Source organism: Bufo bufo, chromosome 5, assembly GCF_905171765.1.
Source record: "Bufo bufo chromosome 5, aBufBuf1.1, whole genome shotgun sequence".
NCBI classification, from domain to species: domain Eukaryota; kingdom Metazoa; phylum Chordata; class Amphibia; order Anura; family Bufonidae; genus Bufo; species Bufo bufo.
Window position 1 is genome coordinate 495,129,040 of NC_053393.1, and position 22,561 is coordinate 495,151,600.

Sequence of the window (22,561 nt, forward strand, 5' to 3'; positions counted from 1 at the left end):
GCTGTAGGGAAGACCATCAGGAGAGAGACATTGTCAGCTAGGAAACTTCTGCCACATCACCAGCCATCGTACTCCATTATCTGGGAGGAGAAATTGCGCTTTGAAGGAGCTGTTGCTGGAAGTGCTGCCATGTTCTTTGTTCAATAATCTCTGCCTGGTTCCTTCACATTACTTATTCACTGTACCGAACCTCATGGAGCGACAGCCTAAGGTAGGACACTGTGACACAGCAACATCCAATCAGGGCCACTACCACTCCCATCCTCTGCACCCGCTCCTGAGGGGCTCGCTGCACATTACTATAAGTTAGCTAGAAGGCGCAATGTTATTTGCAATATAAGGGTACAATCACAGGGTCAGGTTTCTGCATGCAGTTTTGGAAAACCATAATCAGGAGAGGATCTTAACCACCTCAGCCCCCAGTGCTTAAACACCCTGAAAGACCAGACCACTTTTTACACTTCTGACCTACACTACTTTCACCGTTTATTGCTCGGTCATGCAACTTACCACCCAAATGAATTTTACCTCCTTTTCTTCTCACTAATAGAGCTTTCATTTGGTGGTATTTCATTGCTGCTGACATTTTTACTTTTTTTGTTATTAATCGAAATTTAACGATTTTTTTGCAAAAAAATGACATTTTTCACTTTCAGTTGTAAAATTTTGCAAAAAAAAACGAGATCCATATATAAATTTTGCTCTAAATTTATTGTTCTACATGTCTTTGATAAAAAAAAAATGTTTGGGTAAAAAAAAAATGCTTTGGGTAAAAGTTATAGCGTTTACAAACTATGGTACAAAAATGTGAATTTCCGCTTTTTGAAGCAGCTCTGACTTTCTGAGCACCTGTCATGTTTCCTGAGGTTCTACAATGCCCAGACAGTACAAACACCCCACAAATGACCCCATTTCGGAAAGTACACACCCTAAGGTATTCGCTGATGGGCATAGTAAGTTCATAGAACTTTTTATTTTTTGTCACAAGTTAGCGGAAAATGATGATTTTTTTATTTTTTTATTTTTCTTACAAAGTCTCATATTCCACTAACTTGTGACAAAAAATAAAAACTTCTATGAACTCACTATGCCCATCACGAAATACCTTGGGGTCTCTTCTTTCCAAAATGGGGTCACTTGTGGGGTAGTTATACTGCCCTGGCTTTTTTCAGGGGCCCTAATGTGTGGTAAGTAGGTAAATGACCTGTGAAATCCTAAAGGTGCTCTTTGGAATATGGGCCCCTTTGCCCACCTAGGCTGCAAAAAAGTGTCACACATGTGGTATCGCCGTATTCAGGAGAAGTTGGGGAATGTGTTTTGGGGTGTCATTTTACATATACCCTTGCTGGGTGAGAGAAATATCTTGGCAAAAGACAACTTTTCCCATTTTTTTATACAAAGTTGGCATTTGACCAAGATATTTATCTCACCCAGCATGGGTATATGTAAAATGACACCCCAAAACACATTCCCCAACTTCTCCTGAGTACAGCGATACCAGATGTGTGACACTTTTTTGCAGCCTAGATGCGCAAAGGTGCCCAAATTCCTTTTAGGAGGGCATTTTTAGACATTTGGATACCAGACTTCTTCTCACGCTTTGGGGCCCCTAGAATGCCAGGGCAGTATAAATACCCCACATGTGACCCCATTTTGGAAAGAAGACACCCCAAGGTATTCAATGAGGGGCATGGCGAGTTCATAGAATTTTTTTTTTTTTGGCACAAGTTAGCGGAAATTGATATTTTTAATTTTTTTCTCACAAAGTCTCCCGTTCCGCTAACTTGGGACAAAAATTTCAATCTTTCATGGACTCAATATGCCCCTCACGGAATACCTGGGGGTGTCTTCTTTCCGAAATGGGGTCACATGTGGGGTATTTATACTGCCCTGGCATTCTAGGGGCCCTAAAGCGTGAGAAGAAGTCTGGAATATAAATGTCTAAAAAATTTTACGCATTTGGATTCCGTGAGGGGTATGGTGAGTTCATGTGAGATTTTATTTTTTGACACAAGTTAGTGGAATATGAGACTTTGTAAGAAAAAAAAAAAATAATTCCGCTAACTTGGGCCAAAAAAATGTCTGAATGGAGCCTTACAGAGGGTGATCAATGACAGGGAAAGTGATCAATGACAGGGGGGTGATCAATGACAGGGGGGTGATCAATGACAGGGGGGGTGATCAGGGAGTCTATATGGGGTGATCACCACAGTCATTGATCACCCCCCCTGGAAGGCTTCATTCAGACGTCCGTATGCGTTTTGCGGATCCGATCCATCTATCAGTGGATCCGTAAAAATCATGCAAACATCTGAATGGAGCTTTACAGGGGGGTGATCAATGACAGGGGGGTAATCAATGACCGGGGGGTTATCAGGGAGTCTATATGGGGTGATCACCACAGTCATTGATCATGCCCCTGTAAGGCTTCATTCAGACGTCCGGATGCGTTTTGCGGATCCGATCCATCTATCAGTGCATCCGTAAAAATCATGCGGACATCTGAATGGAGCTTTACAGGGGGGTAATCAATGACAGGGGGGTGATCAGGGAGTCTATATGGGGTGATAACCACAGTCATTGATCATGCCCCTGTAAGGCTTCATTCAGACGTCCGTATGCGTTTTGCGGATCCGATCCATCTATCAGTGCATCCGTAAAAATCATGCGGACATCTGAATGGAGCTTTACAGGGGGGTGATCAATGACAGGGGGGTAATCAATGACAGGGGGGTGATCAGGGAGTCTATATGGGGTGATCAGGGGTGATCAGGGGCTAATAAGGGGTTAATAAGTGACGGGGGGGGGGGGTGTAGTGTAGTGTAGTGGTGCTTGGTGCTACTTTACTGAGCTACCTATGTCCTCTGGTGGTCGATCCAAACAAAGGGGACCACCAGAGGACCAGGTAGCAGGTATATTAGACGCTGTTATCAAAACAGCGTCTAATATACCTGTTAGGGGTTAAAAAAAACACATCTCCAGACTGCCAGCGAACGATCGCCGCTGGCAGGCTGGAGATCAACTCTCTTACCTTCCGTTCCTGTGAGCGCGCGCGCCTGTGTGCGCGCGTTCACAGGAAGTCTCGCGTCTCGCGAGATGACGCATATATGCGTGACTGTGCGCAGCGCTGCCACCTCCGGAACGCGATCCTGCGTTAGGCGGTCCGGAGGTGGTTAAAAGAAGAGGAAATATAAAGTACAAATATGATTTCTCCTCTTTCTTGAATTCACTCCCGGTTTTAGCTTCCAAAACCGTATGCAGAAACCTGACTGTGTGGCCATACCCTAAATACTCCTTGTGGGTCCATGAATTCCCGTAGAGAACTCTGCTTCCTTAACTGGACTGCATGACATTATAATGATTTATAATGCTGTGTGTCTCTGCCCGACCTCCTAAGTGTATATGATCATCAACAGTGTTTTACAGTTACTGTATATGTGCTTAACAGCAGGTGCATGGTAGGCCTTTTTTGTCAAGCTTGCTAATGTTATATTGTTAGCCTAACCAGGCTTGGCATATACAGTATATACTCCATTTTCTACCACTAGGCGTGTGATTTACTCCAGAGTGTACCTGTGATCAAGCTGCACTTGATCTGTAAGTGTATTCCTTCTGCTTAGCCCTCTTATCCCTATCTCTATTGAGTGTGAACTGAGCTTAGGCGAGAGTTTCCTGAGTTGAATCCTGGCAGAAGACAAAGACTATCCTGCATTCCTGAAGAGCTGCCAGCAAGATTCGGGTGGAGCAATACACCATAATGAGATGAGAACTACAAGAAACTCTGCTTACAGAGGTTGGTACCAAGGAGTATTACATAGGTTCATATGGTGGGTTTCTCGCTTGGGAACACTTCTATGATCCATAATGATGAGCCACTCTATAACAGTGGCTTCCTTCTGGTGGACTTAAGAGATTCTTGCATTACATAGGTGACCAATCACATTGATGACTGCCATGTAATAATACATTTCCCTTGAAGTGGAAGTGCCTATCTTGTTGTAGTCTGCCAAGGCAAAATTTGCTTCTTTTGGGGGAATGCTGATCACTGTGGTGGCCACATTCTGATGGGACCTTTAAAGTACAATATTTTCTTCTTCACAAATTTTGGTTCCAACTTTCTAAACTTTTATACTAGATGTTGGGGGAAAGCAAATCTGACTTTAAAATTCATTAAAAAAAATCTTATATTTGCTGATTAGCACTGAAACTTCAAAACCTGTTGTATTTCCTTATCTGAACATTCTCGCTAATAAATGGAGAACAGTTTGTAAAGGTTTCCTAATAGCATTTCAGAAGCAGAACTAAATGATCTGTAGGTCACTCACAGATTCATAGATTGGGTGGTTGGGTGGCAGGGCATTTTTGATGGACCATTGTTTGATAGGTTTGTTGGATGGTTGTTTAGGGCATAGTTTCTTAAGAATCACTTCTTGATGTGCTTGGTGCCTTTACAGTTTTTCTCTGCACAGCAACACGGGGAACTGGGGCACAGTGCAATTTACTTGGTCAGTAGCACCACTGTGCACTGATAATCTTTATTGAGGGGGAAATCCAGAGGTGAGACCTTCACAATCATATAGTTAAAGGGGTTTACAGGTATTTTGATGTTGATTACCTTTCCATAGGAAATAGTCATCAATGTCAGATCAGTGGGGTCTGACTCCCAGCATGAGACGCTGTGTGCTGGAACTGGGAACCGGAATGTCACAGTTTTATGCACTGTGTAGTGGCCATGCCTAGTTACTACAACACTGCACCTGTTTACTTGAATGGGACCAGTGCTGCAGTAACCTAGGATTTGATCCACTAGGGAGCCAAGAGTCAGACTCCTGTTTATTCTAATATTGAACTCATAATGAATACCCTAAGGATATGCCTTCACATAGGATGAGGGGAATACCTCTTTAAAGGCTATGTCCACCTTTGGGGGCAATTTTTTTAATGATTGCATTTTACTCATTTTTTGCAAAAAAATATTTTTTCATGTGGCCTTTATTAAAAATATTGAGCTGTTCTGTCACAAAGGCTTAACAGTTTTTCTAACTGTGTGACTGGTACTTTCACATTGTGTCAGTCATCTAATAACCCTTATTTGTAAACTACTGACACATGGACACATCCCCACATAACAGAACCCGATCTGGCAGCCATTTTACATTCTGTGTTTTGCCAGTGTACTGAGAGGTTGCTTTGTGGAGCAGGGACAGGCTGTTAGGGACACCAAATGCTAGCTAATAAGGCAACAAAAGTCCTTTTAAGGACTGGCATAGGTGTACTATCGATAGGTGTGATATACTGAGGAGTGTGATATACTTATAATATACTTTCTAACATAGAAAGTATATTATATTGCATTTGCATTGTGCATCAGTTGTGTGCGGTTCTGCTGCGATTCTGCAGCTATATAGAGGGACAAACGCCATTGAAATAAATAATTTCAACTGGTGTGATATACCTGTTGCTCCCAAAAAAAATGATTGAGGAGTGTGATATACAGTACAGACCAAAAGTTTGGACACGCCTTCTCATTCAAAGAGTTTTCTTTATTTTCATGACTATGAAGGCATCAAAACTATGAATTAACACATGTGGAATTATATACATAACAAACAAGTGTGAAACAACTGAAAATATGTCATATTCTAGGTTCTTCAAAGTAGCCACCTTTTGCTTTGATTATTGCTTTGCACACTCTTGGCATTCTCTTGATGAGCTTCAAGAGGTAGTCCCCTGAAATGGTCTTCCAACAGTCTTGAAGGAGTTCCCAGAGATGCTTAGCACTTGTTGGCCCTTTTGCCTTCACTCTGCGGTCCAGCTCACCCCAAACCATCTCGATTGGGTTCAGGTCCGGTGACTGTGGAGGCCAGGTCATCTGGCGCAGCACCCCATCACTCTCCTTCATGGTCAAATAGCCCTTACTTTCAAAGTTTTCCCAATTTTTCGGCTGACTGACTGACCTTCATTTCTTAAAGTAATGATGGCCACTCGTTTTTCTTTACTTAGCTGTTTTTTTCTTGCCATAATACAAATTCTAACAGTCTATTCAGTAGGACTATCAGCTATGTATCCACCTGACTTCTCCTCAATGCAACTGATTTTCCCAACCCCATTTATAAGGCAAGAAATCCCACTTATTAAACCTGACAGGGCACACCTGTGAAGTGAAAACCATTTCAGGGGACTACCTCTTGAAGCTCATCAAGAGAATGCCAAGAGTGTGCAAAGCAGTAATCAAAGCAAAAGGTGGCTACTTTGAAGAACCTAGAATATGACATATTTTCAGTTGTTTCACACTTGTTTGTTATGTATATAATTCCACATGTGTTAATTCATAGTTTTGATGCCTTCAGTGTGAATCTACAATTTTCATAGTCATGAAAATAAAGAAAACTCTTTGAATGAGAAGGTGTGTCCAAACTTTTGGTCTGTACTGTACCTAAAATATACTTACTAACATAGAAAGTATATTATAGTGCATTTGTATTGTGCAGTAGAGATGTCCCGAATAGTTCGCCGGTGAATAGTTCCCAGCGAACATAGCTTGTTCGCCGCGGCGGGCGAACATATGCAATGTTCGGTCCGCCCCCTATTCGTCATCATTGAGTAAACTTTGACCCTGTACCTTACAGTCAGCAGACACATTCCAGCCAATCAGCAGCAGACCCTCCCTCCCAGACCCTCCCACCTCCTGGACAGCATCCATTTTAGATTCATTTGGAAGCTGCATTCTTAGTGAGAAGAGGGACAGTGTAGCTGCTGCTGATTTAATAGGGAAATCGATAGCTAGGCAAGTGTATTCAGTGTCCACTACAGTCCTGAAGGACTCATCTGATCTCTGCTGTAAGGACAGCACCCCAAAAAGCCCTTTTTAGGGCTAGAACATCAGTCTGCTTTTTTTTCCCTGTGTAATCTAATTGCAGTTGCCTGCCTGCCAGCATGTGTGTCAGGCTCACAGCGTATACTGTGCCCACTTGCCCAGTGCCACCACTCATATCTGGTGTCACAATAGCTTGCATTTAAAGAAAACAAAAACTTTTTTGACTGTAATAATCAGTCTGCTTTTTTTCTTTTCCTGTGTAATCTAATTGCAGTTGCCTGCCTGCCAGCGTGTATGTCAGTCTCACAGCGTATACTGTGCCCACTTGCCCAGTGCCACCACTCATATCTGGTGTCACAATAGCTTGCATTTAAAAAAAAAAAAAACTTTTTGGACTGTGAAATAATAGCAGTCATTTTCCTTCACACGTGTGCGTTTCAGGGCCTGCCAGGGCACAGTGTCACTCCAGTGCAACTCATATCTGGTGTAACAGTGGTGCACATTTAAAAAAAAAAAACACTTTTTGGACTGTGAAATAATAGCAGTCATTTTCCTTCACACCTGTGCGTTTCAGGGCCTGCCAGGGAACAGTGTCACACCAGTGCAACTCATATCTGGTGTAACAGTAGTGCACATTTAAAAAAAAAATGCAATTTTGACTGTAATAGATTGAATAGCAGTTAGTTGTCTGCAAGCGTGTGTGTCAGGCCTACAGCGTCTACTCTGCCAACTTCTGCCAGTGCACAGTGCCACTTATATCTGGTGTCACAGTAGCTTGCACGCATAGTACAACTTAACTAATCTAAAAAAAAATGACAGGCAGAGGCAGGCCATCCCGCAGGGGCCGTCGTGGTCGTGGTGCTGTGATTCCCTTTGGCCCTAGAATAATGCCCAGTGTTCAGAGGCCACGTACCATGAACTCGAAAAGTTCTGAGGACATAGTTGACTGGCTAACACAGGACACCCAATCTTCTACAGCTTCCGCTCGGAACCTTGACGCACCATCCTTCTCCAGCTTAGCTTTGGGCACCTCTCAAGTTACCACTCGCCCGCCTGCCGCCACCACCAACACTAGCACCACAGCCGCTTCACTTGATCTGTCAGAGGAGTTATTTACACATCAGTTGGAAGAAATGAGTGATGTGCAACCATTATTGCCAGAGGATGTAGATAACAGGGATATGTCTCAGTCAGGCAGCATTACACACATGGACGTACGGTGTGATGATGATGATGTTGTACCCGCTGCTGCTTCCTTTGCTGAGTTGTCAGATACAAGTGAAGCGGTTGATGATGACGATGTGTCCGTGGATGTCACGTGGGTGCCCGCTAGAAGAGAAGAAGAACAGGGGGAAAGTTCAGATGGGGAGACAGAGAGGAGGAGGAGACGAGTTGGAAGCAGGGGGAGGTCGTCGCAAGGAGCTAGTGGCACAGTCAGACAGCATGCATCGGCACCCGGGGTCAGTCAGACAGCACGCCGATCAATGCATGCTGTTGCCACCACCAGAATGCCGTCGTTGCAGAGCTCAGCAGTGTGGCATTTTTTTTGTGTGTCTGCCTCTGACAACAGCGATGCCATTTGCAACCTGTGCCAAAAGAAACTGAGTCGTGGGAAGGCAAACACCCACTTAGGTACAACTGCTTTGCGAAGGCACATGATTGCACATCACAAACGCCTATGGGATCAACACATGAGTACAAGCAGCACACAAACTCAAAGCCGCCATCCTCCGCCTGGTCCAACATCTTCAGCCACGTCAACCACTGCTGTCCTCCTTGCCCCCTCTCAACCATCCGCCACTCCGTCTCTCGCCTTGAGCAGTTCCTGCTCATCTGCCCACAGTCAGGTGTCAGTCAAGGACATGTTTGAGCGTAAGAAGCCAATGTCACAAAGTCACCCTCTTGCCCGGCGTCTGACAGCTGGCTTGTCTGAACTCTTAGCCCACCAGCTTTTACCATACAAGCTGGTGGAGTCTGAGGCGTTCCAAAAATTTGTAGCTATTGGGACACCGCAGTGGAAGGTACCCGACCGAAATTTCTTTGCAATCCCCAACCTGTTCTCGATTGTGCAAAAGGAAGTAATGGCATGTCTGGCACACATTAACAGGGATTAAACTGATAAGAATAGAACAACATAACACACCACAACTATCTGGTGGCACATTAGATTGCACGTGCAGTGCCCCAAATTTGAAGTAGGAGGACCGACCAAGCATCTTTTTCCATCTCCCTGTTCCTAAAATCGATGCCATAGACACGTCCCCTGATAGGGGACGTAACAGGGATTAAACTGATAAGAATAGAACAACATAACACACCACAACTATCTGGTGGCACATTAGATTGCACGCGCAGTGCCCAAATTTGAAGTAGGAGGACCGACCAAGCATCTTTTTCCATATCCCTGTTCCTAAAATCGATGCCATATACACTTCCCCTGATAGGGGACGTAACAGGGATTAAACTGATAGGAATAGTACTACTTAACACACCTTATAATAACGCAGAGAGAGGCAATGCAGAGAGAGGAGTCTGAAGAAGAGGAGTCAGAAGAGGAACGTGGCTTTGAGGAGGTGGAAGACCAACCACAGCAGGCGTCCCAGGGGGCTTGTTGTCACCTTTCGGGGACCCTTGGTGTTGTACGTGGCTGGGTGGAGGAAGAGACCTTCAATAACATCAGTGAGGACAAGGAACGGGACATGGCTAGCTTGGTATCCAACCTTGTGCAAATGTTCGCGACATCTCTATTGTGCAGCAGTTGTGTGCAGTTCTGCTGCGATACAGCAGGTATAAAGAGGGACAAACACTATTGGAACAACTATTTGTGGTGTGATGCCCAAAAAGAAACTGATTGATTGAGGAGTGTGATATACCTGCTTCCACCAAATATTGATTAAGGCCTGCAATACACCAGCTTCCACAAAATACTGATTGAGGGGCGCGATATACCTGCTTCAACAAAATACTGATTAAGGGGTGTACGATATACCTGCTTCCACCAAATATTGATTAAGGCCTACAATACACCAGCTTCCACAAAATACTGATTGAGGGGTGCAATATACCTGCTTCCACCAAATATTTATTCAGGTGTTCTATATACCTACTTCCACAAAATACTGATTGAGGGGTTTGATATACCTGCTTCCACAAAATACAGATTGAGGGGTTTGATATACCTGCTTCCACTAATTACTGATTGAGGGGTGCGATATACCTGCTTCTACAAAATACTAATTGAGGGGTTCTATATATCTGCTTCCACAAAATACTGATTAAGGGGTGCGATATACCAGATACCACCAAATACTGATTGAAGCCTGCAATATACCTGCTTCCACTGCTTCTACTGCTCTTCTCTAGGGACTTTGGCACAGGGTCATTTTAAAAATGACAGGCAGAGGAAGAGGCAGGCCGTTCCGCAGAGGTGGTAGAGATGAGTGCACCTTGCCGAAGTGGGAAGTTGGAGAAGGTGCATGCGATTACATCAAAGGAAGCACCAGAGTTGGTTGAGTGGCTCACTCAACTTTACGCTTCTGCACCCTCCTCATCCTCTGTATCTGCACCCTCCTCACTCTCTGCTGTGTGCACCCCCAAAGACACCACCACCACCATAGCCCCTCCACTGAAGTCAGAGTAATTATTTTCCCATCCATTCCCAGACCTTACCGATGCGCAGCCATTCTCGGATTAAGAAGAGTAGGTAGCAACGGCCGCCACCCAGCGGTCTGACGGTACACAGATCAGTCCAAAGAGGGTGGTCCCCGCTGTTGCTGCCTACTCCGAGATCTCTAATGTCAGTGGTGGTGAAGGTGATGATGATGACGTGACGATGGACGTCACGTGGGTGCCCACAACAGAGGAAGAGGAGGGGAGTTCAGAGGGAGAGACGGAGCAGCAAATAGGGAGAAGAAGGTGGAGAAGCAGGCAGAACTCGCAATGCACAAGAAGCAAAAAGCAGACTGCAAATATATTTGGAGCGAGCCATCCACCATGCACGGTCTCATCTTGCGCTTCCAGGACTGCAGCACATGGCTTCGCAGTGTGGGCTTTTTTAACATGCCAGCTGCTGACAATAGTGTTGTCATCTGCAGCCTGTGCTGTCAACGCATAAGTCGCGGTAAGCCCAACACTCACATAGGGACGACTGCCTTAACAAGGCACCTGGCCTCCCATCACCGAGCTCAGTGGGAGCAATGCCATCAGAACCCACAAAGCCACACTCCCAGCGCTCCACGTCCTTCCTCTTCTCCTCTCTCCTCCCATTAGTCCTCCACTCCACTTTCCACGATGCCGTCGTCGCAGGCTTCCGTTGCCCATATGTTCGAGCGTAAAAAGTTGATGACGCCAGATAACCCTCTTGCCCAACAGCTGACCGCTGGCTTGTCGGAACTGCTAGCCCGCCAACTACTGCCATATGAACTTGTGGACTCGGAGGCCTTTAGAAAATTTGTGGCCATTGGCACACCACAATGGAAGGTCCCCTTAAGGTAATATTTCTCCCAAAAGGGCATCCCAGAGCTATATGGCCACATTCAGTGGCAATTGAATATATCTCTGGCACACAGTGTCGGTGCCAAGATACATCTGACCACAGACACGTGGTCTAGCAAACACGGGCAGGGAAGGTACATAACTTTTACTGCCCACTGGGTGAACCTTCTGATTGTCGTCAAGCATGTAACCCGTGGCACCCGTGTGGATTTGGTGTTACCACCACGGATTGCATGCAGGCCTGCCTCTTCTTCTCCTCCTCCGACTCCATCCCCCGTCTCCTCCTTGGCTAACTCCTCCTTTTCCACTGCTACCGCCTCTTCTGCTGCACCCTTCAAGCTCCCCATAACCTATTCAACGTGCCAGGTGAGATGTTACCATGCTGTGCTGCGGCTGTTATGCCTGGAAGCCAAGAGCCACACCGGTCCTGCACTGCTTTCAGCTCTGCGGTCACAGGTCGATCAGTGGCTAACCCCGCTCAATTTGACAGTTGGTAAAGTGGTGTGCGACAACGGTGCCAATCTGCTGAGCGCGCTGAAACAGGGCAAAATGACAAATGTGCCGTGCATGGCACACGTCCTGAACTTAGTCGTGCAGCGGTTCATTGCTAAATACCCCAGGGTCCAGGACGTCTTGCGGCAGGCCTAGAAAATCTCTGCCCATTTTAGAAGATCTTACACGGCCATGGCTTGCCTTGTTGACGTTCAGCAGTGACACCACCTGCCCTTCAGACGTCTGATTTGTGACATCCCGACGCGCTGGAACTCCACCTTGTATATGCTTGATAGGCTTGTCCAGCAGCAACATGCCGTTAATGATTACCTGTATGAACTCTGCAGCAGGACAGGTTCTGGGGAGCTTGGTTTCCTTTCACCGGGCCAATGGCTGCTCATGCAAGACGCATGCAGACTTCTGCGGCCATTTGATGATATCACCAAACTGGTCAGTCGCAGCCAGGGCACCATCAGTGCATTTCATCATGTCATTGATCAAGTCGTCGAGGAGCAGAAGATGGAAGATGAGGAAGTCGCAATGCTGAATGAATTCCCGAAGCAGGCTACTCCATCTGAGACAAGTCTGAAGAGGAGTCACAAGAGTATGGTGGCTGGGGGGAGGAGGAGGAGCAAGAAGAGCAGGCTTTGAGGGGGACTTTAGCATTTTCTGGAATCCCTGGTGTTGTCTGTGGTTGGGGGAGGAGACAAAAGACGACATTCTTCTGGGCGATGAACAGGAGCCAGGGCACTCCACCGCTTCCAATTTGGTGCAAATGGAGGCCTTCATGCTCCAGTGTTTGAAGAGGGACACCCGTATAAAAAGCATAAAGGGCAAGGACCAGTACTGGGAGGCAACGTACTTAGACCTCCGGTAGAAACACAAAATGGCAGACATGTTACCAGCATCACAGAGGGCTGTCAGAATGCAGCATTTCCAGGCCTTGCTGCGAGAGATGCTGCATTCTGCTTTTGCGAGCGCTGGCAGAGGAATTTCCACTCACAGAGAAACAGTTGCGGGTACCAATCCAACAGCGCATGGAAGAAGAGGGCGGTTTGAAGATGTGTTGGTCACTTCGCATATGAGATCATTCTTGCAAGCAACCCATCGACAGCCGTCCTCCGGATCCAGCCTCAGGGAACGCCTAGACTAACAGGTGTCCGACTACATCGGGTTAATGGCCGCTGTGGACGCTCTGAGAAGCAAGGAACCCCTGGACTATTGGATGTGAAGGTGTCACGGAAGGTGTACAGCAAACTATAAGACACAAAAGGAAGATCCGACTGACTGGATCCGAAACTAAGGAACCAAAGGGATAGCCCTGCAACAGACCTGGCTCTCTCCCTAACTGCTCAGCCTATGCAAAATTCTCAATGGTAGAAGATCGCATATCCTCGTACCTCGACTGTATAATCCCTGAACACCCTATAATAGTAAGGGGACACGACCACCGGCTCCCTACACTTGATACGGAGGGAGTCAGGGTCACCTGGGATCCAGCAAACAGGAAAATACAAATGAATGAACAAAACTTATCTGTAGAAGACTCAGTAGTAGCATCCAGAATGCATACACTCCATGAAGTTGTATAAACTGCAAAGTGATGCAGTATGGGAAGGGATTTAAAGGGATGCAATCAGTGCAACTACATGACAGAGGCTAACGAGATGAGGAAACTAAAGCAAAACAAAAGAAACCTCAAGTGGGAGGTTCTGAAGAACGTCTGTCAGAGCTTCTCAGATATCTGGTGGTGACAGAAGGCTTGACTTGTGGCCAGAGCTGGCACAATTTGCCTTGGAACTCTTGGCTTGCCTTTCGTCGAGTGTCCTGTCTGAAAGGACGTTCAGCATATCAGGGGGGATCGTGACCGATAAGCCACTCACCTAGCTCACAACAGTGTGGACTACCTCACATTTCTAAAAACGAATGAGGCATGGATCTCGGAGGAATTCAACACCTGTGACGACCACGTGTAATTGAATTTTCTCATGCCAGCCCACAAATATCCCTCACCACCCAGAACAAAGAATGATCCTTGTCTTATGTATATACAGTGGCATAAAAGTTATTTTCTGTCAGGTGAATGCCTAATTTTGGGGGCCTGTACTGGCCTACAGTAAAATTGTTATTTAGTGACAGCCTAATGTTCCTCCAGACACATAATCACTTGTTCTTTTCTGTCAGGTGAATGCCTAATTTTTGGGGCCTGTACTCTACTGGCCTACAGTAAAATTGTTATTCAGTGACCGCCTAACATATCTCCAGCCACATAATTCACTTGTTCTTTTTTGTCAGGTGAATGCTTAATGTTTGGGGTCTGTACTGGCCTACAGTAAAATTGTTATTTAGTGACCGCCTTATGTACCTCCAGCCACATAATCACTTGTTCTTTTCTGTCAGGTGAATGCTTAATTTTTGAGGCCTGTACTGGCCTACAGGAAAATTGTTTTACACTGACCGTCTAATATATCTTCAGCCACATAATCACTTGATCTTTTCTGTCCGGTGAATGCCTAATGTTTGGGGCCTGTACTGGCCTACAGTAAAATTGTTATTTAGTGACCGCCTAATGTACCTCCAGCCACATAATCACTTGTTCTTTTCTGTCCGGTGAATGCCTAATGTTTGGGGCCTGTACTCGACTGGCTTACAGTAAAATTGTTATCCACTGACCGCCTAATATACCTCCAGCCACATAATCACTTGTTCTTTTCTGTCAGGTGAATGCCTAATTTTTGGGGCCTGTACTCCACTGGCCTGCAGTAAAATTGTTCTCCACTGACCGCCTAATATACCTCCAGCCACATAATCACTTATTCTTTTCTTTCAGGTGAATGCCAAATTTTTGGGGCCTGTACTCCATTGGCCTACAGTAAAATTGTTATGCACTGACCGTCTAATATACCTCCAGCCACATAATCACTTGTTCTTTTCTGTCAGGTGAATGCATAATTTTTGGGGCCTGTACTCCACTGGCCTACAGTAAAGTTGTTATCCAATGACCGTCTAATATACCTCCAGTTACATAATCACTTGTTCTTTTCTGTCAGATGAATGCCTAATTTCTGGGGCCTGTACTCCTGTGGCCTAAAATAGAATTCTTCTAGGCTCCAGCAGGGCACATTTTTGAGAGTTTCCCTTTAGGATGCATAAAAATGGCCCCTGATTAAAATACATATTTTTTTGTGAGAATTTTTGCCATTGATCCCCCCCCTGGTATGTCACTGTCCCTGTTGTGGGACTATTTGTGCACTTCTAGTAAGTATTTGGTGGCTGCAAATATGACCTGAAGGTTTTTCAGGTTCGCCTGTCAATTAAAGTGAATGGGGCCAGCCGGGAATGTGCAGTTCGCGAACATTTGATCTTCCCGGCCGATGTTCGTCCATCACTACTGAGAGGTCATAAATACTTATTTAAGCAACATTCTTATCAGTAAGATAAGGATTGAACTATAATTTGTATTTAGGAGGTCAGAAAGCAGAGATAAGGAGTCCGTCTGCTCCCCAGTTGACTGAAAAGACAGAAATTCCAAAGGGCGCTTCTAGAGCATCTCATCTCTGTACAGAAAAAAGCCATATTTTTAATAAATTATTTTTAGCTCCAAATGAGTACAGTGAAATAATTAAACCAATTACCCTCAAAGCTGTACATAGCCTTTAAGTCCCTTTGCATCCTTATGCATCACAAATTTGCACTTATGAGCCCCCTTGATCTGTAAGCCTATGGCTGTGTATAGTGTTATTCATAAGACAGATACCTCTTCTTTCAACTTTTAGACCAATCTTTTCCTCAGACTATACAACTGTAGACTTGTCAACTCAAACCATAGCCTCTAAATAAATTGCTACCATCAAATGCATGTTGCTGTCTGACTACAAAGCTTGAGAACAAGTACCATAGAGACTTGGTGATATTTATAAAGACGAGAAGCCAAAAACTGATGGACTCTGAAATGGAAACATAGAGAACAAAAGAACAAAGATGAGAGCAAGATCATAGGAAACCCAGCCGACAAAGCCCAGAAGTGGATGCATCTACATTTTTCTTATTAAGAGAAGGGGAAAACTTTTGTCTCACTTCATCCGTCTGAAGACTTTACATGATAAACTTTCTTTTCAGATCATGAGATAATCACAACCATAAATGTTTAATGAGGGCAGAAACTCTGAGACTAAATCAGTCTGTTATATCCTAATGTCTCAGTTGCAATACTCCAAGAAAGCAAGGCAGACACATAACAGGTATTTCACATCTATAAGTAATGTGTTTTCCCATCCTTTTTGTTATTTCCAGTGAGTTCCCAGAACTTGGACACCAATCAACTCTGTATTTTGTCAGTAATCACTTTGTGTTGCCTGCATTTCTCCCCCTTTTGTAATGGAATATATTTGTGCTAAATTATGAATGAGCTTTATAGTAAAACAAATGCTATTATCTCAGTTATTTATTCATGGGACGTCGTCTGTAACATACCCACACCAATGTTTCTCAGAGTTTAGTATTGATCAATTGCTTTAATCAGACGCATCAAGGGATTCTTAACGATTCAGCAACTGCAACTGGGAGTATCAGCATATCTCTCTGGGCCCACACCAGCCTATAAGTGAATGCTGATGTCAAGAATTAGGTAATAGTATCAGTAAGTGGTAGCAACGCTTTTCACACTCTGAGGCTTGCTGTCCACGCCCAGCATGCATGATTGATGAAGAGTAATTTTACTGGACTTGGTATCTCTAAACATTGTTTTTTTTCCGCAGCCAGACATTAAAAAGTGATAAAACATGAACCATGTGGTGACTAGCTAGCAGATTAACATCTAACTAATGCTTAATTTACTGTAAGTGGAGTTTATTTGTCTGGATGATTTGAAAATTTACGTGAATTCCTTTCTTCAAAGAAGTGGTGCAAGCTTGCCCTGAAACGGTAACCACAGAGTAAACTTATACACTTTAGATAGCGCTCGACAGCTATTCCTCCTGACTCCCACCCCCACATACATGTTTGGTATGTTCAGCTCGACTCGTGAGGAATAAATTGCAGTCAGACAAAGCTTATTTCTTGTGCGAACAAAGATCTGAAATCCAACATGACCAAGGCTTTTCTTGTTCAACATCTCCAGGCAGGAGAGAGTTGGATACATACACATTGTATGGTTGACTGGAAATTATCGGGTTTGGCAGACGTTCATCTAACTTGAATGCCTCACCAAAAATTGACTTATTTATATCAAGTTTTTATGTTAGACATATTTTAAAGAATTTTTGTTAATTTTCTATGTCACAAAATTCTAAATTACTGCAGTTTTTGTACTGGCCATGAAGTCAAATCATCGGCACCACTTCTTGGTCTGTACTGAGTGCATTTCAGCAGGCATATGGTGGCTCAGTGGTTAGCACTGGTGCGTTGCAGCGCTGGGGTCCTAGCTTCAAATCCAATCAGGGACAACATCTGCAAGGAGTTTGTATGTATTCCCCATGTTTGCGTGGGTTTCCTCTCACACTCTAACTATATACAACTAGGTAAATTGTCTTCTTATGAAACTGACCTAGTGTGGGTTGGGGTTGGGTGCCTATATGGCAGCCACTGACTTCCCAGGGAGTTGCCCCAGCCACACAACTATCTCTGCACTTTGAGGCCCTGTGAGGAAAGCACATTACAAATGTTTGTCATTATGGTCACAGGCAGGATTACAATGATAGACCTTTTTTGGTCATCAGGTACATAGAAGAGAATGCAATTCATTATGGTGCTCTTTGCCTCCATCCAACACAGAAGGGCTTGGTACTCTCTTCCCCTTCCACACACTTTAACTCTTTGGCCTGACCCTGACCATGTAACAATATAATGCCCATGGAGATGGGGGTTTTGCTAAGATTTTTACCACTAAATTTCGAAGGGAATCAACCAGGACTAGGTCTTCTGTCTCCAAAGGCCCCAAAGAAGCTAAATGGTTTATCTTTATCGCATGCACTCTTTTGTTCGTTGTCTGTGGGAACAAGCATTGTAGTTATCTTATTAATTCCAGGGAAACTACTATTACCCAAAATGTGATGTCTACTGATCTAGTACCTAATAGCCTGGAGATTCTTCTTTCATAGCATGCCCTTGTATACGCATATAGAAGTACTGAATAACATTTGACTTGGGGTCACACCTAAAGGCATTAACTAAGTGGACTCCTAATATGGACTCTGTTGTAGGGGAATGACTAGGCTGCTACCTCTGAGAGTAGTCTCTGTTCAGTAGACTGCTGACCCATGGGGGGTCAAGAAATACTGGTGCAAAACACTGAGGGGTCAGGCAAAATCATTGTCTGGGACAGGCCAAGGTCTGGTCAGGCAGCTCAGGGTCAGTACAAAAATCTAGCAGAGGTCAGGTTAGACAGCAAAGAGTCAAATCCAGAGACTGGTAAAAGCTGGTAACATGGTAGAGCTAAAAAATGGTGTAGCATAGTGGGGAGGTGATTTAAATACCTTAGAGGAAGACTGGTGTGAATGGACACTGGCCTTTAAGAGCTAGAATAGGCATGAGCATGTAAGGCTACTTTCACACCGGCATTTTTGCTGGATCTAGCAGGGTTGTATTATCTTTAACATAGCCAAGACGGATACGTCATGAACTCCATTGAAAGTCAATGGAGGACGGATCCATTTTCTATTGTGTCAGATTGTGTCAGAGAAAACAGATCCGTCCCTATTGACTTGCATTGTGGGCCATGACGGATCCGTCTTGCTCCGCATCCTAGGATGGAACGCAAACTACAACATGCTGCGGTTTGCTCTCCAGTATGGGAACGCAACTAAATGGAACGGAATGCATTTTGGAGCATTCTGTTCTGTTCAGTTCAATTTGGTCCCCATTGACAATGAATGGGGACAAAACTGAAGCATTTTTTTCCGGTATTGAGCCCCTATGACGGATATATAATGAGCCCCTATGACGGAAATATTAATGCTAGTGTGAAAGTAGCCTAATTCGGGTCCAGAGAATCAGAGCAGGCAAATAGCAGGCTTCAGCCTGAGTGGAGTAGACAAACTCCTGGGAAAACAAGGTGAGCATAACAGCAGTTCACCCAGAGGAGAGAGGTGTCAGTAGGCACGGACTACATTTATATCTACTAGAAGCCAGTCTTTCCAAATCATGCCATGTTTCTATGATGAGTGAGATGGTGCAGTATGTTATACTTGGATGGCAAAAAAAAAAATCACTTATCTTTGTAATCAGAACTGTTAATTTCCAAGTAAAGACATTACACAAGTAGAAAAAAAATCAATCTGTCATTATGTAAGTTTGTCACTTATCAAAAATATGAATTTCTAAATTTTATGGCTCTAGAGAATCTGAACTGATAACATAATGTAACACTTTAAGAATATTGGTTCACACTTCTATTAATATGTCACAACACTCCACTAATTTACTTTTACAAGCTTATAAATTAGAAACACAGTATTTGTTGTAGCTCTGCTATGCTTTCTGAGATTAGGTCGTTCTTAGAGAATATTTTCACTTATTTCATTTAAAGCAAGGAGTTTCTATGGGGAACTGCTTAAAGGTTTTCTGAGGTTTTTTTTTAAGCAAAGTGCTGGGGAGCCAGTTAAAATAATTTAAAAACTGCCCTCTCTTCCAGAGACCCCCTTCAATACAGGACTGTCCCTCCGTCCTTTTACCCGAGTAGTAATTGCGATACTTTGTTTTGGCTGCAATAGTGAAATCAATCTACAGTCATAATGCCACAGAGCAGGCATAGTAAAACAGTGATGTCACAGGATAGACATCGTGCTACAGACCAGGCATAGCAAACACAGTGATGTCACAGAATAGGCATCATGCCACAAAGCAGGCATAGTAAACCGAGTGATGTCACAGGATAGACATCGTGCTACAGACCAGGCATAGCAAACACAGTGATGTCACAGGATAGGCATCGTGCTACAGACCAGCATTAGTAAACACAGCAATGTCACAGGGTAGGCATAATGCCACAAAGCAGGCATAGTAAACACATTGATGTCACATGACAGGCATCATGCCACAAGACAAGCATAGAAAATCCAGTGATGTCACAGGGCAAGCATCATGCCACAAGGCAAGCATAGTAAACCTAGTAATGTCAGGCAGGGTAAACATAGTGATGTCACAGGGCAGAATGTATGCCAAAAATCAGGCATAGTAAATACAGTGATGTCACAGGATAGGCATCATACCACAAAGCTGACATAGTAAACACATTGATGTCATAGGACAGGCAACATGCCACAAGGCACGCATAGTAAACATAGTGATATCACAGGGAGTTACAGCACAGTGTTAATAAACAGGGCATCAGAATGCAAGGATAATGTCTCCCAAAATTTTGGTTGGCAGACAAACCCAAAGCGTTTCAGATCTTTTTTGGCCAAATCCAGTAAATCGCGCGCAACGCCATTTTACTGCACATGTCGGTGGGAAAAAAGCACTAGAGTCACTAGAGATCCCAAGAATATTGCTGAACTGAAACAGTTCTGTAAAGAAGAATGATCAAGAATTACGCCTGACCGTTGTGCACGTCTGATCTGCAACTACAGGAAACGTTTGGTTGAAGTTATTGCTGCCAAAGGAGCTTCAACCAGTTATTAAATCCAAGGGTTCACATACTTTTTCCACCTGTACTGTGAATGTTTACATGGTGTGTTCAATAAAAACATGGTAACATTTAATTCCTTGTGTGTTATTAGTTTAAGCAGACTGTGATTGTCTATTGTTGTGACTTAGATGAATATCAGATCACATTTTATGACCAATTTGTGCAGAAATCCATATCATTCCAAAGGATTCACATACCTTTTCTTGCAACTGTATATATAAAGAGACTGTATACTGTATATATAAAGAGAGAGAGAGAGATGAGCGAATCGAAACTGACGAAGTGGAATTCGATCCGACTGTCAGGAAAAATTTGATTCGCACCGAATCCGAATTTCTTCACGCTTCTTGGTAACAAATCACATTTTTTCCTAAAATGGCTGCTGCATGTGTGAGGACATAAAGCAAGGAACTCTGGAAAGGCGAGATCACCCATAATGGCATACATGCAGCCAATCAGCAGCCATCCAGTCCTGTGATGTCACAGCCCTATAAATACCCTCAGCCATCTTGGATTCTGGCATTTTCCAGTGCAGGGAGAGACGTCTGCAGGCGCTAGGGACAGTGGTAGAAAAAAACTTCATTGTGCTAAAAAAATAATTTACAAGTGCAGGGAAAGATTATTCTAGGTGTAGTGAAAGGATAGGGAGGAATTACTCTACAGCACTTATGTAGAACAGGGTTCAGTCTGGGAGTTTACAGCCTGGGTAATAGGAACAATCCTATTATAACTTGCTGCACTGACTGCGGATCCAAATTGCCATTATACAGCTCTGTAATTCCAGCAAACTGCTCTTGTTATTGGGGTGCAAGTGTTGTTTGATACAGGCATTACCAGTAGAGTTGAGCGAACACCTGGATGTTCGGGTTCGAGAAGTTCGGCCGAACTTCCCTGAAATGTTCGGGTTCGGGATCCGAACCCGAACCGAACTTCGTCCCGAACCCCATTGAAGTCAATGGGGACCCGAACTTTTGGGCACTAAAAAGGCTGTAAAACAGCCCAGGAAAGAGCTAGAGGGCTGCAAAAGGCAGCAACATGTAGGTAAATCCCCTGCAAACAAATGTGGATAGGGAAATGAATTAAAATTAAAATTAAAAAAATAAAAATGACCCAATATCAATTGGACAGAGGTCCCATAGCAGAGAATCTGGCTTCACGTCAGCAGAGAATCAGTCTCTTCATGCCATAGCAAAGAATCTGGCTTCATGTCAGCAGAGAATCAGTCTCTTCATGCCATAGCAGAGAATCTGGCTTCATGTCACCCACCACTGGAAGAGGCCACTGTCACATATTTAGGCCCCGGCACCCAGACAGAGGAGAGCGGTCCTGTAACAGAGAATCTGGCCTTATGTCAGCGCAGAATCTGTCTTCATGTCATAGCAGAGAATCAGGCTTCATGTCACCCACCACTGGAACAGGCCACTGTCACACATTTAGGCCCAGGCACCCAGGCAGAGGAGAGAGGTCCCGTAACAGAGAATCTGACCTTATGTCAGCACAGAATCTGTCTTCATGTCATAGCAGAGAATCAGGCTTCACGTCACCCACCACTGGAACAGGCCACTGTCACACATTTAGGCCCAGGCACCCAGGCAGAGGAGAGAGGTCCCGTAACAGAGAATCTGACCTTATGTCAGCACAGAATCTGTCTTCATGTCATAGCAGAGAATCAGGCTTCACGTCACCCACCACTGGAACAGGCCACTGTCACACATTTAGGCCCAGGCACCCAGGCAGAGGAGAGAGGTCCCGTAACAGAGAATCTGGCCTTATGTCAGCACAGAATCTGTCTTCATGTCATAGCAGAGAATCAGGCTTCACGTCACCCACCACTGGAACAGGCCACTGTCACACATTTAGGCCCAGGCACCCAGGCAGAGGAGAGAGGTCCCGTAACAGAGAATCTGGCCTTATGTCAGCGCAGAATCTGTCTTCATTTCATAGCAGAGAATCAGGCTTCACGTCACCCACCACTGGAACAGGCCACTGTCACATATTTAGGCCCAGGCACCCAGGCAGAGGAGAGAGGTCGCGTAACAGAGAATCTGGCTTCATGTCAGCACAGAATAAGTCTTCATGTCATAGCAGAGAATCAGGCTTCACGTCACCCACCACTGGAACAGGCCACTGTC